Source organism: Triticum aestivum, chromosome 2A (assembly GCF_018294505.1).
Source record: "Triticum aestivum cultivar Chinese Spring chromosome 2A, IWGSC CS RefSeq v2.1, whole genome shotgun sequence".
NCBI lineage: Eukaryota > Viridiplantae > Streptophyta > Magnoliopsida > Poales > Poaceae > Triticum > Triticum aestivum.
The window spans coordinates 160,979,284-160,999,159 of NC_057797.1; positions in this window are offsets into that span (position 1 = coordinate 160,979,284).

Here is a 19,876-nt window from a genome sequence, read left to right on the forward strand (position 1 = left end):
AGCTCCACCTCATACCTTTACCTTACCCATAAGCTTAAATAGTCTTGATCGCGAGGGTGCGAGATTGCTGAGTCCCTATGGCTCACAAATACTTCCAAAACTAGCTTGCAGGTGCCGATGAGTCCGTGCAGATGACACAACCAAGCTCAGGAGGAGCTCGATGAAGATCTTGTCCTTTGTGTTGTTTCGTTCTAGTTGATCAGTAGTGGAGCCCAGTTGGGGTCGATCGGGGATCTGTGTAGCATTTGGGGTAGTCTTCTTTTATTTTGGCTCCGTAGTCGGGCCCTGATTGTATTTGGTTGATGTAATGCTTTATTCATGTAATTGTGTGAAGTGGCGATTGTAAGCCAACTATGTATCTTTTCCCTTATGTATTACTTGGGTCGTGTGAAGATTACCTCATTTGTGACATTGCTTTCAATGCGGTTATGCCTCTAAGTCATGCTTCGACACGTGGGAGATATAGCCGCATCGAGGGCGTTACATGATGCCACTGTTGGGGAACGTAGCAGAATTTTAAAATTTTCTACGCATCACCAAGATCAATCTATGGAGTCATCTAGCAATGAGGGAGAGGGAAGTGCATCTACATACCCTTGTAGATCGCGAGCGGGAGCGTTCAAGAGAACGGGGTTGATGGAGTCGTACTCGTCGTGATCCAAATCACCGATGACCTAGCGCCGAACGGACGACACCTCCGCGTTCAACACACGGTTGGGAATACGTCTCCTCCAACTTGATCCAGCAAGGGGGGAGGAGAGGTTGATGGAGATCCAGCAGCACGACGGCGTGGTGGTGGAAGCAACGATGATCTCGGCAGGGCTTCGCCAAGCACAACGAGAGGGAGAGGTGTCACGGGAGGGAGAGGGAGCGCCAGGGGCTAGGGTGCGGCTGCCCTCCCTTTCCCCCACTAGATATAGGACCCCTAGGGGGCGCCGACCCTAGGAGATGGGATCTCCAAGGGGGGCGGCGGCCAAGGGGGGTGGAGTGCCCCCCAAGCCAAGTGGGGCGCCCCCACCCCTAGGGTTTCCAACCCTAGGCGCAGGGGGAGGCCCAAGGGGGGCGCACCAGCCCACCAGGGGGTGGTTCCCCTCCCACTTCAGCCCATGGGGCCCTCCGGGATAGTGGCCCCACCCAGTGGACCCCCGGGACCCTTCCGGTGGTCCCGGTACAATACCGATTACCCCCGAAACTTTCCCCGATGGCCTAAACTTGACTTCCTATATATAAATCTTCACCTCCGGACCATTCCGGAACTCCTCGTGATGTCCGGGATCTCATCCGGGACTCCGAACAACTTTCGGGTTACCGTATACTAATATCTCAATAACCCTAGCATCACCGAACTTAAGTGTGTAGACCCTACGGGTTCGGGAGACACGCAGACATGACCGAGACGACTCTCCAGTCAATAACCAACAACGGGATCTAGATACCCATGTTGGCTCCCACATGGTCCTCGATGATCTCATCGGATGAACCACGATGTCGAGGATTCAATCGATCCCGTATACAGTTCCCTTTGTCAATCGGTACGTTACTTGCCCGAGACTCGATCGTCGGTATCCCAATACCTCGTTCAATCTCGTTACCGGCAAGTCACTTTACTCATACCGTAATGCATGATCCCGTGATCAACCACTTGGTCACATTGAGCTCATTATGATGATGCATTACCGAGTGGGCCCAGAGATACCTCTCTGTCATACGGAGTGACAAATCCCAGTCTCGATTCGTGCCAACCCAACAGACACTTTCTGAGATACCCGTAGTGCACCTTTATAGTCACCCAGTTACGTTGTGACGTTTGGCACACCCAAAGCACTCCTACGGTATCCGGGAGTTGCACAATCTCATGGTCTAAGGAAATGATACTTGACATTTGGAAAAGCTCTAGCAAACGAACTACACAATATTTAAGCTATGCTTAGGATTGGGTCTTGTCCATCACATCATTCTCCTAATGATGTGATCCCGTTATCAATGACATCCAATGTCCATAGTCAGGAAACCATGACTATCTTTTGATCAACGAGCTAGTCAACTAGAGGCTCACTAGGGACGTGTTGTGGTCTATGTATTCACACATGTATTACGATTTCCGGATAACACAATTATAGCATGAACAATAGACAATTATCATGAACAAGGAAATATAATAATAATCATTTTATTATTGCCTCTAGGGCATATTTCCAACAGTCTCCCACTTGCACTAGAGTCAATAATCTAGTTACATCGTGATGAATCGAACACCCATACAGTTCTGGTGTTGATCATGTTTTGCTCTAGGGAGAGGTCTAGTCAACGGATCTACCACATTCAGGTCCGTATGTACTTTACAAATATCTATGTCTCCATTTTGAACACTTTCACGAATGGAGTTGAAGCGATGCTTGATATGCCTGGTCTTCCTGTGAAACCTGGGCTCCTTGGCAAGGGCAATAGCTCCAGTGTTGTCACAGAAGAGAGTCATCGGGCCCGACGCATTGGGAATGACTCCTAGGTCGGTAATGAACTCCTTCACCCAGATTGCTTCTTGTGCTGCCTCCGAGGCTGCCATGTACCCCGCTTCACATGTAGATCCCGCCACAACGCTTTGGTTGCAACTGCACCAGCTTACTGCCCCACCATTCAAAATATACACGTATCCGGTTTGTGACTTAGAGTCATCCAGATCTGTGTCGAAGCTAGCATCGACGTAACCCTTTACGACGAGCTCTTCGTCACCTCCATAAACGAGAAACATATCCTTAGTCCTCTTTAGGTACTTCAGGATATTCTTGACCGTTGTCCAGTGTTCCATGCCCGGATTACTTTGGTACCTTCCTACAAACTTACGGCAAGGTTTACATGAGGTCTGGTACACAGCATAGCATACATGATAGACCCTATGGCCGAGGCATAGGGGATGACACTCATCTTTTCTCTATCTTTTGCCGTGGTCGGGCATTGAGCCGTGCTCCATCTCGTACCTTGCAATACAGGCAAGAACCCCTTCTTTGACTGATCCATATTGAACTTCTTCAATATCTTGTCAAGGTACGTACTCTGCGAAAGACCAATGAGGTGTCTCGATCTATCTCTATAGATCTTGATGCCTAATATGTAAGCAGATTCTCCAAGATCCTTCGTTGGAAAACACTTGTTCAAGTAGGCCTTTATGCTTTCCAAGAATTCTATATCATTTCCCATCAACAGTATGTCATCCACATACAATATGAGAAATGCTACAGAGCTCCCACTCACTTTCTTGTAAATGCAGGCTTCTCCATAAGTCTGCGTAAACCCAAACACTTTGATCATCTCATCAAAACCAATGTTCCAACTCTGAGATGCTTGCACCAGCCCATAGATCGAGCGTTGGAGCTTGCACACCTTGTTAGCATTCTTAGGATCGACAAAACCTTCCGGCTGCATCATATACAATTCTTCCTTCAGGAAACCATTAAGGAATGCCGTTTTGACGTCCATTTGCCATATCTCATAATCATAGAATGCGGCAATTGCTAACATGATTCGGACGGACTTCAGCTTCGCTACGGGTGAGAAAGTCTCATCATAGTCAACCCCTTGAACTTGTCGATAACCCTTAGCGACAAGTCGAGCTTTATAGATGGTCACATTACCATCCGCGTCTGTCTTCTTCTTATAGATCCATTTATTTTCTATGGCTCGCCGATCATCGGGCAAGTCAGTCAAAGTCCATACTTCGTTTTCATACATGGATCCTATCTCGGATTTCATGGCTTCCAGCCATTTGTCGGAATCTAGGCCCGCCATCGCTTCTTCATAGTTCGAAGGTTCACTGTTGTCTAACAACATGATTTCCAAGACAGGGTTGCTGTACCACTCTGGTGCGGAACGTGTCCTTGTGGACCTACAAAGTTCAGTAGCAACTTGATATGAAGTTTCATGATCATCATCATTAACTTCCTCTCTAGTCGGTGCAGGCACCTCAGGAACATTTTCTTGAGTTGCACCACTTTCCAGTTCAAGAGGTAATACTTCATCAAGTTCTACTTTCCTCCCACTTATTTATTTCGAGAGAAACTCTTTCTCTAGAAAGTATCCATTCTTGGCAACAAAGATCTTGCCTTCGGATTTGAGGTAGAAGGTATACCCAATAGTTTCTTTAGGGTATCCTATGAAGACGCATTTTTCCAATTTGGGTTCGAGCTTTTCAGGTTGAAGTTTCTTGACATAATCATCGCATCCCCAAACTTTTAGAAACGACAGCTTAGGTTTCTTCCCAAACCATAATTCATACGGTGTCGTCTCAACGGATTTCGACGGAGCCCTATTTAAAGTGAATGCGGCAGTCTCTAAAGCATAGCCCCAAAATGACAGCGGTAGATCGGTAAGAGACATCATAGATCGCACCATATCCAATAGACTGCGATTACGACGTTCGGACACACCATTACGCTGAGGTGTTCCAGGCGGCGTGAGTTGTGAAACTATTCCACATTTCCTTAAGTGCGTGCCAAATTCGTGACTCAAGTATTCTCCCCCATGATCTGATCGCAAGAACTTGATTTTCCTATCACGTTGATTCTCAACTTCACTTTGAAATTCCTTGAACTTTTCAAAGGTCTCAGACTTGTGTTTCATTAAGTAGACATACCTATATCTACTCAAGTCATTAGTGAGGGTGAGAACATAACGATAGCCACAGTGAGCCTCAACGCTCATTGGACCACACACATCAGTATGTATGATTTCCAATAAGTTGGTTGCTCGCTCCATTGTTCATGAGAACGGAGTCTTGGTCATTTTACCCATGAGGCATGGTTCGCATGTGTCAAATGATTCGTAATGAAGAGACTCCAAAAGTCCATCCGCATGGAGCTTCTTCATGCGTTTGACACCTATGTGACCAAGGCGGCAGTGCCACAAGTATGTGGGACTATCATTATCAACCTTACATCTTTTGGTATTCACACTATGAATATGTGTAGCATTACGCTCGAGATTCATTAAGAATAAACCATTCACCAGCGGGGCATGACCATAAAACATATCTCTCATATAAATAGAACAACCATTATTCTCGGATTTAAATGAGTAGCCATCTCGAATTAAACGAGATCCTGATACAATGTTCATGCTCAAAGCTGGTACTAAATAACAATTATTGAGGTTTAAAACTAATCCCGTAGGTAAATGTAGAGGCAGCGTGCCGACGGCGATCACATCGACCTTGGAACCATTCCTGACGCGCATCGTCACCTCGTCCTTCGCCAGTCTCCGCTTATTCCACAGCTCCTGCTTTGAGTTACAAATGTGAGCAACCGCACCGGTATCAAATACCCAGGAGCTACTATGAGTACTGGTAAGGTACACATCAATTACATGTATATCACATATACCTTTAGTGTTGCCGGCCTTCTTGTCCGCTAAGTATTTCGGGCAGTTCCGCTTCCAGTGACCACTTCCCTTGCAATAAAAACACTCAGTCTCAGGCGTGGGTCCATTCTTTGACTTCTTCCCGGCAGCTTGCTTACCGGGCACGGCAACTCCCTTGCCGTCCTTCTTGAAGTTCTTTTTACCCTTGCCTTTCTTGAACTTAGTGGTTTTATTCACCATCAACACTTGATGTTCCTTTTTGATTTCCACCTCCGCTAATTTCAGCATTGAATATACCTCAGGAATGGTCTTTTCCATCCCCTGCATATTGAAGTTCATCACAAAGCTCTTGTAGCTCGGTGGAAGCGACTGAAGGATTCTGTCAATGACCGCGTCATCCGGGAGATTAACTCCCAGCTGAGTCAAGCGGTTATGCAACCCAGACATTTTGAGTATGTGCTCACTGACAGAACTATTTTCCTCCATCTTACAACTGAAGAACTTGTCGAAGGCTTCATATCTCTCGACCCGGGCATGAGCTTGGAAAACCATTTTCAGCTCTTCGAACATCTCATATGCTCCGTGTTGCTCAAAACGCTTTTGGAGCCCCGGTTCTAAGCTGTAAAGCATGCCGCACTGAACGAGGGAGTAATCATCAGCACGTGAGTGCCAAGCATTCATAACGTCTTGGTTCTCTGGGATGGGTGCGCCACCTAGCGGTGCTTCTAGGACATGATATTTCTTGGCAGCTATGAGGATGATCCTCAGGTTCCGGACCCAGTCCGTATAGTTGCCGCCATCATCTTTCAGCTTGGTTTTCTCTAGGAACGCGTTGAAGTTGAGGACAACGTGGTCCATTTGATCTACAAGACATATTGTAAATATTTTAGACTAAGTTCATGATAATTAAGTTCATCTAATCAAATTATTCAATAAACTCCCACTCAGATAGACATCCCTCTAGTCATCTAAGTGAAACATGATCCGAGTCAACTAGGCCGTGTCCGATCATCACGTGAGACGGACTAGTCAACATCGGTGAACATCTTCATGTTGATCGTATCTTCTATACGACTCATGCTCGACCTTTTGGTCTTCTGTATTCCGAGGCCATGTCTGTACATGCTAGGCTCGTCAAGTCAACCTAAGTGTATTGCATGTGTAAATTTGGCTTACACCCATTGTATTCGAACGTTAGAATCTATCACACCCGATCATCACGTGGTGCTTCTAAACAACGAACCTTCACAATGGTGCACGGTTAGGGGGCACACTTTCTTGAAATTATTACGAGGGATTATCTTATTTAAGCTACCGTCGTTCTAAGCAAATAAGATGTAAAACATGATAAACATCACATGCAATCAAATAGTGACATGATATGGCCAATATCATTTGCTCCTTTTGATCTCCATATTCGGGGCTCCATGATCATCGTTGTCACCGGCATGACACCATGATCTCCATCATCATGATCTCCATCATCGTGTCTTCTTGAAGTTGTCTCGTCATCTATTACTTCTACTACTATGGCTAACGCTTTAGCAATAAAGTAAAGTAATTACATGACGTTTATGTTGACACAGAGGTCATAAATAAATTAAGACAACTCCTATGGCTCCTGCCGGTTGTCATACTCATCGACATGCAAGTCATGATTCCTATTCACAAGAACATGATCAATCTCATACATCACATATATCATTCATCACATCCTTTTGGCCATATCACATCACATGGCACATGCTGCAAAAACAAGTTAGACATCCTCTAATTGTTGTTGCAAGTTTTTACGTGGCTGCTATAGGTTTCTAGAAAGAATGTTTCTTACCTACGCCAAAACCACAACGTGATATGCCAATTTCTATTTACCCTTCATAAGGACCCTTTTCATCGAATCTGATCCGACTAAAGTGGGAGAGACAGACACCCGCTAGCCACCTTATGCAACTAGTGCATGTCAGTTGGTGGAACTAGTCTCACGTAAGCGTACGTGTAAGGTCGGTCCGGGGCGCTTCATCCCACGATGCCGCCGAATCAAGATAAGACTAGTAACGGCAAGTAAATTGACAATATCGACGCCCACAACTGCTTTGTGTTCTACTCGTGCATAGAAACTACGCATGGACCTAGCTCATGATGCCACTGTTGGGGAACGTAGCAGAATTTTAAAATTTTCTACGCATCACCGAGATCAATCTATGGAGTCATCTAAAAACGAGGGAGAGGGGAGTGCATCTACATACCCTTGTAGATCGCGAGCGGGAGCGTTCAAGAGAACGAGGTTGATGGAGTCGTACTCGTCGTGATCCAAATCACCGATGACCTAGCGCCGAACGGACGACACCTCCGCGTTCAACACACGTACGGTTGGGAAGACATCTCCTCCAACTTGATCCAGCAAGGGGGAAGGAGAGGTTTATGGAGATCCAGCAGCACGACGACGTGGTGGTTGAAGCAACGACGATCTCGGCAGGGCTTCGCCAAGCACAACGAGAGGGAGAGGTGTCACGGGAGGGAGAGGGAGCGCCAGGGGCTAGGGTGCGGCTGCCCGCCCTTCCCCCCACTATATATAGGACCCCTAGGGGGGCGCCGGCCCTAGGAGATGGGATCTCCAAGGGGGGCGGCGGCCAAGGGGGGTGGAGTGCCCCTCAAGCCAAGTGGGGCGCCCCCCACCCCTAGGGTTTCCAACCCTAGGCGCAGGGGGAGGCCCAAGGGGGGCGCACCAGCCCACCAGGGGCTGGTTCCCCTCCCACTTCAGCCCATGGGGCCCTCCGGGATAGTGGCCCCACCCGGTGGACCCCCGGGACCCTTCCGGTGGTCCCGGTACAATACCGATTACCCCCTAAACTTTCCCCGATGGCCGAAACTTGACTTCATATATATAAATCTTCACCTCCGGACCATTCCGGAACTCCTCGTGACGTCCGGGGTCTCATCCGGGACTCCGAACAACTTTTGGGTTACCGTATACTAATAGCTCAACAACCCTAGCGTCACCGAACCTTAAGTGTGTAGACCCTACGGGTTCGGGAGACACGCATACATGACCGAGACGACTCTCCGGTCAATAACCAACAACGGGATCTGGATACCCATGTTGGCTCCCACACGCTCCTCGATGATCTCATCCGATGAACCACAATGTCGAGGATTCAATCAATCCCGTATACAATTCCCTTTGTCAATCGGTACGTTACTTGCCCGAGACTCGATCGTCGATATCCCAATACCTCATTCAATCTCGTTACCGGCAAGTCACTTTACTCGTACCGTAATGCATGATCCCATGATCAACCACTTGGTCACATTGAGCTCATTATGATGATGCATTACCGAGTGGGCCCAGAGATACCTCTCCGTCATACGGAGTGACAAATCCCAGTCTCGATTCGTGCCAACCCAACAGACACTTTCGGAGATACCTGCAGTGCACCTTTATAGTCACCCAGTTACGTTGTGACGTTTGGCACACCCAAAGCACTCCTACGGTATTCGGGAGTTGCATAATCTCATGGTCTAAGGAAATGATACTTGACATTTGGAAAAGCTCTAGCAAATGAACTACACAATCTTTAAGCTATGCTTAGGATTGGCTCTTGTCCATCACATCATTCTTCTAATGATGTGATCCTGTTATCAATGACATCCAATGTCCATACTCAGGAAACCATGACTATATTTTGATCAACGAGCTAGTCAACTAGAGGCTCACTAGGGACGTATTGTGGTCTATGTATTCACACATGTATTACGATTTCCGGATAACACAATTATAGCATGAACAATAGACAATTATCATGAACAAGGAAATATAATAATAATCATTTTATTATTGCCTCTAGGGCATATTTCCAACAACTACCTCGTCCCGATCTGGTGTCGCGCCTCCCCGAATGCCGCCACCTCACTGCGCAGTCGCCGTCCCTGCCGTCGACCACCGCCGTCCCGAGCTCCGGCGCCTCCCCGAGCTCACTTTAGCACCTCTACAGGGCCCCGTGAGCACGCTCCCCTCTCCCGCCTTCCCGCTCCTCTGCCTTGGCATGTGCGCCCCGCGTCGCCATTGCCTGCTCGCAGCACACGGCCTCCCGAACGAGCGCGTGGTCGCGCCCTGCCTGGCACGCCTGGTGCCCGACCGCCGCGCCCCACAGCTTCGTCCAGCCAGCCTCGCCTTGCCGTGCCGCCCTCCCGTGCGCGCCCACGACGCCACACGCACTCACGCATGACCCTGTCCGCCGTGGACTCACCCCGCTTCCCGCTCTGCTGCTGCCTTCCCCACCACCTTCGCTGGCCGCCCCTGGCCTCGCCTCCGGTCGCCGCCACGCCCTCCTGCGCCTTCGCCTGCATCGTCTGAATGCATCGCCTGCCCCACGACGCAGCTGGCCGCCGTCGGCGCCATCCCGCCTGCGCCTTCCCTGTCCTGGCCACCGGCGCCTCCTGTGCGCAGGCACAGCCATGGCCACAGGCGGGCGCTATGTGTGTATGTGTGTGGGGCCAGCCCCATTTAAGTCTACATTAGGTTAATTTAATTAGTTAGTTAGTCTGATGTGCTACTAACATGTGTCCCCTGTTGGTAATTAAAATGGAAACTTTAAATTAAAAAATTAGCTAAGCCAATGACATGTTCGGCCCACTATTACTGTTCGCTTTGACCAGTCAAAGCTGATTGGGCAGTTGACCAAGTCAACTGGCCCCCACCTGCCATATGCTGGCTGGGTACACTTCTAGGTGTACCTAGCCTTTTGTTATTTAATATTTTTTTTACTATAAATCCAGGAAATTGGAAAATCATTTAAAACTTTGAAAATTAATATAAATTAAACCGTAACTCGGATGAAAATACCTTGTACATGAAAGTTGCTTAGAACGACGAGACAAATCTGGACACACAGCCCGTTTGTCCGCCACACATCCCTGGCATAGCAAACACGTAACTTTCCCCCTCCGGTTCATCTTTCCAAAAACGCGAAACACCAGGGATAATTTCCCAGATGTTTTCCCCCTTCACCGGTACCACTTCATACCGCGTTAGGGCACACCTAGCATCACGCTTTGTCATGTCATGCATCATCATGCATCTGTTTGCTTAATATTTATTATTTCTTCCCCCTCTTCTCTCGCTAGACACCGAGACCGACACCACTGCTACCCAGTACGACTACGGTGTTGACGACCCCTCCGTCTTGCCAGGGCAACCACGCAAGCCCCCCCTTTGATCACCAGATATCGCCTATCTTCTCTCTATTTCCCGCATTAGAGTAGTGTAGCATGTTACTGCTTTCCGTTAATCCTATCCTGATGCATAGCCTGTCCTTGCTACTACTATTGTTACCTTTACCTGCAATCCTAATGCTTAGTATAGGATGCTAGTTTATCATCAGTGGCCCTACATTCTTGTCCGTCTGCCATGCTATACTATCGGGCCGTGATCACTCGGGAGGTGATCATGGGTATATACTATATACTTTATACATGATACATGTGATGACTAAAGTCGGGTTGGCTCGAGGAGTACCCGCGGTTGATTCACGAATTGGGGGCTGGAAGGACATACTTTCCCGACGGCCCTGTTTGTGGATCTTTGTGACGAAGCGACAGGGCAGGTTGAGACCACCTAGGAGAGAGGTGGGCCTGGCCCTGGTTGGCGTTCACGGTTATTTCAAGATAACACGTTTAACGAGATCTTGGTATTTGATCTGAGTCTGGACACTGGCCTATACGCACTAACCATCTACGCGAGGACAGTCATGGGCACTCGACGTCGTGGTATTAGCCGAAGCCTTCGTGATGTCAGCGACTGAGCGGCGCGCACCGGATTGGACCGTAAGCCTGCTCTTGTATTAAGGGGGCTAGTTCTGCTTCCGGGCGCGTTCGCAACGTGCAGGTGTGAAATGGGCAATGGGCCCAGACCCCTGCGCCATAGGATTTAGATCAGCGTGCTGGCCTCTCTGTTGTGCCGAGGTAGGGTTGCGACGTGTTGATCTTCTGAGGCCGGGCATGACCCAGAAAAGTGTGTCCGGACAAAGGGGATCGAGCGTGTTGGGAAATGTGGTGCACCCCTGCAGGGAAGTTAATCTATTCGAATAGCCGTGATCTTCGGTAACAGGACGACTTGGAGTTGTACCTTGACCTTATGACATCTAGAACCGGATACTTAATAAAACACACCCTTCCTAGTGCCAGATACAACCGGTGATCGCTCTCTCACAAGGCGATGAGGGGAGGATCATCGGTTAGGATTATGCTATGCGATGCTACTTGGTGAACTTACCATCTACTCTCTTCTCCTGCTGCAAGATGGAGGTTACCAGAAGCGTAGTCTTCGACAGGATTAGTTATCCCCCCTCTTATTCTGGCATTCTGCAGTTCAGTCCACATATGATATCCTTAATCCATTTGATACCAATGCATACATATGTAGTGTAGCTCCTTGCTTGCGAGTACTTTGGATGAGTACTCACGGTTGCTTTTCTCCCCCTTTTCCCCCTTTCCTATACCCGTTTGCTGCGACCAGATGTTGGAGCCCAGGAGCCAGACGCCACTGTCGATGACGACTACTACTACTCTGGAGGTGCCTACTACTATGTGCAGCCCGCTGACGACGACCAGGAGTAGTTTAGGAGGACCCCCCTGATGTCTACTACACAACCTTCTTCTTGTAGATGTTGTTGGGCCTACAAGTGCAAAGGTTTGTAGGACAGTAGCAAATTTCCCTCAAGTGGATGACCTAAGGTTTATCAATCCATAGGAGGCGTAGGATGAAGATGGTCTCTCTCAAGCAACCATGCAACCAAATAACAAAGAGTCTCTTGTGTCCCCAACACACCCAATACAATGGTAAATTGTATAGGTGCACTAGTTTGGCGAAGAGATGGTGAAACAAGTGGTATATGGATAGTAGATAAAGGTATTTGTAATTTGAAATTATAAAAACAGCAAGGTAACTAATGATAAAAGTGAGCGTAAACGGTATTGCGATGCTAGGAAACAAGGCCTAGGGTTCATACTTTCGCTAGTGTAAGTTCCCTCAACAATACTAACATAATTGGATCACATAACTATCCCTCGACATGCAACAAAGAGTCACTCCAAAGTCACTAATAGCAGAGAACGAACGAAGAGATTATGGTAGGGTACGAAACCACCTCAAAGTTATTCTTTCCAATCAATCCGATGGGCTATTTCTATAAGTGTCACAAACAGCCCTAGAGTTCGTACTAGAATAACACCTTAAGACACAAATCAATCAAAACCCTAATGTCACCTAGATACTCCAATGTCACCTCAAGTATCCGTGGGTATGATTATACGATATGCATCACACAATCTCAGATTCATCTATTCAACCAACACATAGAACCTCAAAGAGTGCCCCAAAGTTTCTACCGGAGAATCACGACGAAAACGTGTGCCAACCCCTATGCATAGGTTCATGGGCGGAACCCGCAAGTTGATCACCAAAACATACATCAAGTGAATCACGTGGTATCCCATTGTCACCACAGATACGCACGGCAAGACATACATCAAGTGTTCTCAAATCTTTAAAGACTCAATCCGATAAGGTAACTTCAAAGGGGAAACTCAATTCATTACAAGAGAGTAGAGGGGGAAGAAACATCATAGGATCCAACTATAATAGCAAAGCTCGCGATACATCAAGATCGTATCATCTCAAGAACACGAGAGAGAGAGAGATCAAACACATAGCTACTGGCACATACCCTCAGCCCCGAGGGAGAACTACTCCCTCCTCGTCATGGAGAGCGTCGGGATGATGAAGATGGCCGCTGAAGAAGGATTGCCCCCTCCGGCAGGGTGCCGGAATGGGTCTAGATTGGCTTTTGGTGGCTACAGAGGCTTCTGGCGGCGGAACTCCCGATCTATTGTCTGTTCTGGAAGTTTCAAGATACGTAGGTATATATGGGTGAAAGAAGCACGTCGGTGGACCGAAGGGGGGGGCACGAGGCAGGGGGCGCGCCCTAGGGGGGTGGGCGCTCCCACCACCCTCGTGGGCACCTCCCTTCTTTCCTGACGTGCACTCCAAGCTTTTCCGGTAGCTTTCCTTCCAAAAATAACTTCTCTAGTTGATTTCGTTCCATTTCGAGTTTGTTTGATATTCCTTTTCTTCGAAACACTGAAATAGGCAAAAAACAACAATTCTGGGCTGGGCCTCCGGTTAATAGGTTAGTCCCAAAAATAATATAGAAGTGGATAATAAAGCCTAATATTTCCCAAAGCAGTAGATAACATAGCATGGATCAATCAAAAATTATAGATATGTTGGAGACGTATCACCCCCCCAGGCAGGAGGCCTACGCCTCTTTCGATCTGTATCCCAGTTTGTGCTAGCCTTCTTAAGGCAAACTTGTTTAACTTATGTCTGGACTCAGATATTGTTGCTTCCGCTGACTCGTCTATGACCGAGCTCTTGTATTCGAGCCTTCGAGGCCCCTGGCTTGTAATATGATGCTTGTATGACTTATTTTATTTGTAGAGTTGTGTTGTGATATCTTCCCGTGAGTCCCTCATCTTGATCATACACGTTTGCGTGTATGATTAGTGTACGATTGAATCGGGGGCATCACAAGTTGGTATCAGAGCCGACTGCCTGTAGGAATCCCCCTTCCAAACTTCTTGGCCGAAGTTGAGTCTAGTCACTGAAAAAAACTTTTACTAACTTGGCTGTGCGGCCCATGGCCCCACGTTGCCATTGGGTGGTATTAGGATCTTTTATTCCTCATCTATACTCTGGGACTCTAATCTCTCCTCTATTCGGGTTAATGAATTTTGCTAAAACTAACATCAGGATCTCGTGATCACTCTCACCCGGAGAGCACCTTATTACGATGATCATCTGCTGCACCAGAATATTCTGAGGATACTCGATGATGTTCTCTCGAGACTTTGTGCCCATTGCTTTTGCCATCCCCTACCACCGAAATATCCCTATGGATAAATACCTACACCTTTCATCCTTACTTTTATTCCCAATTAATTTTGTTATTACAAGATACCTCGAAATTCTCTCTATTGTTCCGAAAATACTTTGTGCCCACTGCCCTTGCAGTTCTTTGCAACCTGAATACCCCTACGAATAATTTATCGCACTTATCAAGTACCCGCTCATCCCCAGTGGATACATGTATTTCACAAAAGTCTTCGAAATACCATTCGATCTCCAAAAATCCCCAACAGCCTATTGCTCTTGAAATTCTTGCTTGCTTGCATTATGATTAACCTCATAAGTACAGTAATCTTATTGGCATCCTTAGTCATTATCAGTTTGAGTCTGTTGAATCAATATGTTGTGAATGCTCGCATTCCTTAATTAGATCCTTCCTTTTGTCCTTCTGGCTCAGACGCCATTTTAAACATGAGCTGGATCTCGACCAATTAAATTTTGCCATCGATTGTACCCCTAAGGCTATTCAACTTATCCATCCCTAATCAGAGCATTTCTTCTGATCTCTTGTCTTGGAATTGATAATTCCTTTGCATTTGAACTTTGAGTTAGTCAGTTGTTTCTATAAACTAATCTCCCTGCATTCCTTCTTCCTCTGGTTGAGTACCGATACTCACATCAGATCCCTTGTGGACCACCAGATCCTTTGTTGGATTTTATCTGACAGCGTCCTTCATATTCTATAAGATTGTGAGCCTTTCCTCGGATACATAATGCCTTTGGTAAATTGTATCCTCTGCTTTCTCCAGCATGCTCTACTATTGAGCTTGTGATATTTATTCCTGAAATTGTGGTATATGCTCCTAAGATGCCTCGATGGGTTGAATCTATGCCTTCCCCCAAACCGTATGAACCCGAAGGTTTTCGCGAGTCATACTCTTCTGTTGTTTCGCCATATAAAATTTCTACACTACAGCCTCATCAAAAGCAGGAAGTAAAATGAAAGGTTATGCATTGAAGAAGTGGGAGTCAACCTTGAGCCCCTGTGTTCATGCCCATGGACCCGATGTGGAACTTATCATCGAAGCTTCTTGTAAATGATAATGATCCCCTTGTTATAAGTTTGTCCTATATCTATGTTTGGTCTTTTGCACTCATGGTTCCGACCATATTTTCTCCTTAATACCATTTCTCGGACAAGTTAAAGCACTTGTCTTTTGCTAATCAATACACCAGTCCAACCTCTACTTTGATCTACTGTCGAGTATTACCCTCTGGTATCTCGAGAATATCTAAGAACTGTGTTGCATCTTATGAGTTCTTCATCAGCTATTATTTCTCACCGATTCCAATTTTTCATGGGTTCTGAGTTGCTAGTCGCTCAAGAACACCGATATGTGAACCAATTCCGCATTCCGGTATGATAATTCTTAAGTAATTTTCGTTGCTTATGAGTTTAGTCCTTCAAGTCATTCCTGGCCTTATTGGCTACATCATTATCTTGCAACTTTTTAATTGTGCTACTTGGTCCTTCTTTCCAAAGCACAATTTTCGATGATGAGCTAAGCTTACGTCGGCTTTCCTCGTCATATCATTTCGCCTTGAACAACAAGCTTGATTTCGATTTTGTGTCGTACCCTTGGTTCCAATAACTTTTCGCTTCATCATTCATGTGACTTGATGTCATCACCGGTCGGTTACAACTTCATGAAATCTCTCGACAATTGTGTCGTGATGATCATCAACATTCTCAGATCTTCTAGGATGTCAATTGAATTCAGGATGAGAAATACCATCCTTGCCCTTGATGATTTGTATTATCATCGACCATTTTATTGCCTTCCCACCAACACAAACTTGTTCGTGTTTGGTGTTATAACTTGAGTTCCTTGCTATCAAGCCTTAGTTCTTCTGTATCGTGGAGTATTACCAATTTTTTTGTCAGGAATGTCATGAGATTGCTCCACCTCTTAAGAATTCTTGGTAAAGTGATACTTCTCGCCATCACCATTCTTTCTTGGTCCCTATGTTGTTTCTAACCGGAATACCAACAGTTGAACTATGATGTGTGAATTCAAAATTTTTAGCAACCCTATTGTTTGAAGTGAATGGTCAGTAGCTTCATTCTAAGTCTTTTGGTTATTGAATCGCCATTCTAACATTGATCATGCTAGCTAAGCCCATATTTCGGGTGCACCTTTCAACTAATGTTTAATTGTGTATGTTTTCCTCGAGCATACCTCATTATATCATTTGACACGACAAATGCTATCTCCTTGTTCACATAATTGTGGAAATCCATCTTTTGGAAATCTCAATGAATTGTCGTTGAGTTCATCAGCCACCTCCTCATACTATCATTGGTTTAATGATGAACTCTTGTTTCGGAACTTGCTTCCATAGTTCAATTCCCGAGAATCTTATAATGTCATCTCGTCAATTTGTATTGCACCTTTCTTCTCAGGCATCTTGAGTCTGAGTTATCCTGACACCAGTCATATCTGAATCTCGGTCAGATATGATGGTTGGAACATATTTCCAAGAGTTATAACATTGGTCTTTATATGACCCGGTAAGGTGATGTCATGCCTAGACACCTGGCCGGAGGCCCTATTGTTATAGTTTCCTTGTTAGCAAGGTTATCCATTCTTCCATAAGTAAATTGTAAGACTTATTCTATGAGTTGTTCCTGATGGATCCCTTGTGTATCCAAAGTCTGACCTTTGCTTGCAGACCATGTTAATGCTATCCCGAGGCATGTCTGTGGTAATCCGCTTTTCAACAAGAACATTTGAAGTCCAATGCTAAATGTTTCTCGCTCAATTATCCAAACACTGTTGTATGGGTAATGTCATGGAATTTCTCTCCCCTACGTAAAGAGTTTTCTACATTATATCATGTCATGGATATCGTGCTCTGCTTGTCCTTGGGAAGGATATACCCTTGAAATATGGGTTTAAACGCATTTTCCTTTCCATTGTCCTGTTTAATATGATAATCATATTTTTCTCTCCATTGTTTGGTTTAACCTTTCTGGCGATCTATATGATCTAAGCAGTAATATTCTTCTGCTTATGTAAACACCTTGGTGTGCAACCGTGTCAGTAATACCATGTTGCTTTTGTTGATAGCATTCCGGTAACCACCGATGGACGAGAACTTTGCCTATTGTCCGCCTCGTTCAACGAGCAGGAAAATGGTTCTCTTCGTCCCTCGCCCTTGGTACCATTGGTTGTTGCTGACATAATCGATAGTCTATCCTCTGACATGCCTTCCTTACATGATCATGCAAGACGTCATCCCCCTTCCTACTTTTAACCCACATGGTGGGCCCATAACCCACAGTGCCACAGGATCGAAACCTGACTCTCCTATACACCCTGTTGTCAAAGTTATTCCTCACGTTTGACTTCGTATGTAATTCACGGGCCACCTTCCTAGTGATCTATTCTAGTACCAGACGCAATACTTAATCCCATTGCCCTGAACCCCTCTCACCCCCTCCGCGTTTCAGGCAATGAATGATTGCCTACCCGCTTGAAGCTTCTTATTACACCTTCTTACCTTGCTCTCGATGAATTTATTGAACTTTAACTCGACACTTGCCCTATGTCACTGAAGGAAATATGCCCTAGAGGCAATAATAAAGTTATTATTTATTTCCTTATTTCATGATAAATGTTTATTATTCATGCTAGAATTGTATTAACCGGAAACATAATACATGTGTGAATACATAGACAAACAGAGCGTCACTAGTATGCCTCTACTTGACTAGCTCGTTGATCAAAGATGGTTATGTTTCCTAGCCATAGACAAAGAGTTGTCATTTGATTAATGGGATCACATCATTAGGAGAATGATGTGATTGACTTGACCCATTCCGTTAGCTTAGCACTTGGTCGTTTAGTTTGTTGCTATTGCTTTCTTCATAACTTATACATGTTCCTATGACTATGAGATTATGCAACTCCCGAATACCAGAGGAACACTTTGTGTGCTACCAAACGTCACAACGTAACTAGGTGATTATAAAGGTGCCCTACAGGTGCATCCGATGGTACTTGTTGGGTTGGCATATTTCGAGATTAGGATTTGTCAATCCGATTGTTGGAGAGGTATCTCTGGGCCCTCTCGGTAATGCACATCACTCAAGCCTTGCAAGCATTGCAACTAATAAGTTAGTTGCGGGGTGATGTATTACGGAACGAGTAAAGAGACTTGCCAGTAACGAGATTGAACTAGGTATTGAGATACCGACGATCGAATCTCGGGCAAGTAACATACCGATGACAAAGGGAACAACGTATGTTGTTATGCGGTCTGACCGATAAAGATCTTTGTAGAATATGTAGGAGCCAATATGAGCATCCAGGTTCCGCTATTGGTTATTGACCGGAGACATGTCTCAGTCTTGTCTACATAGTTCTCGAACACGTAGGGTCCGCACGCTTAAAGTTCGGTGATGATCATAATTAGGGTTTTTGTGTTTTGATGTACCGAAGGTTGTTCGGAGTCCCGGATGTGATCACGGACATGACGAGGAGTCTCGAAATGGTCGAGACATAAAGATTGACATATTGGAAGCCTATATTTAGATATCAGAAACGTTCCGGGTGAAATCGGGATTTTACCGGAGTACCGGGGGGTTACCGGACCCCCCCGGGGGTTATTGGGCCTACATGGGCCATAAGGGATAAGAGGAGGGCCGGCCAGGGCTGGCCACGTGCCCCTCCCCCTAGTCCTAATAGGACAAGGAAGGGGGGGGGGCGCCCCCCTTTCCTCTTTCTCCCTTCCTCCTTCCTTTTCCAACAAGGCAAGAGGGGGGAGTCCTACTCCCGGTTGGAGTAGGACTCCTCCAGGCGCACCCATAGGGCCGGCCGCACCTCCCCCTCTCCCTCCTTTATATACTGAGGCAAGGGGACACCCCATGACACACAAGTTGATCCTCGTGATCGTTCCTTAGCCGTGTGCGGTGCCCCCTTCCACCATATTCCACCTCGGTCATATCGTAGCGGTGCTTAGGCGAAGCCCTGCGTCGGTAGAACATCATCACCGTCATCACGCCTGAGGGAGTCCTGGATTAGGGGGTGTCCGAACAGCCGGACTATATCCTTTGACCGGACTCCTGGACTGTGAAGATACAAGATTGAAGACTCCGTCCCGTGTCCGGAAGGGACTTTCCTTGGCGTGGAAGGCAAGCTTGGCGATACGGATATGAAGATCTCCTACCATTGTAACCGACTTTGTGTAACCCTAACCCTATCCGGTGTCTATATAAACCGGAGGGTTTTAGTCCGTAGGACAACATAGACATCAACAATCATACCATATGCTAGCTTCTAGGGTTTAGCCTCCCCGATCTCATGGTAGATCTACTCTTGTACTACCCATATCATCAATATTAATCAAGCAGGACGTAGTGTTTTACCTCCATCGAGAGGGCCCGAACCTGGGTAAAACTTTGTGTCCCTTGCCTCCTGTTACCATCCGGCCTGGACGCACAGTTCGGCACCCCCTACCCGAGATCCGCCAGTTTTGACACCGACATTGATGCTTTTATTGAGAGTTCCTCTGTGTCGTCACCACCAGGAAGGATGCCTAGCCCCGTCTTTAAAGATG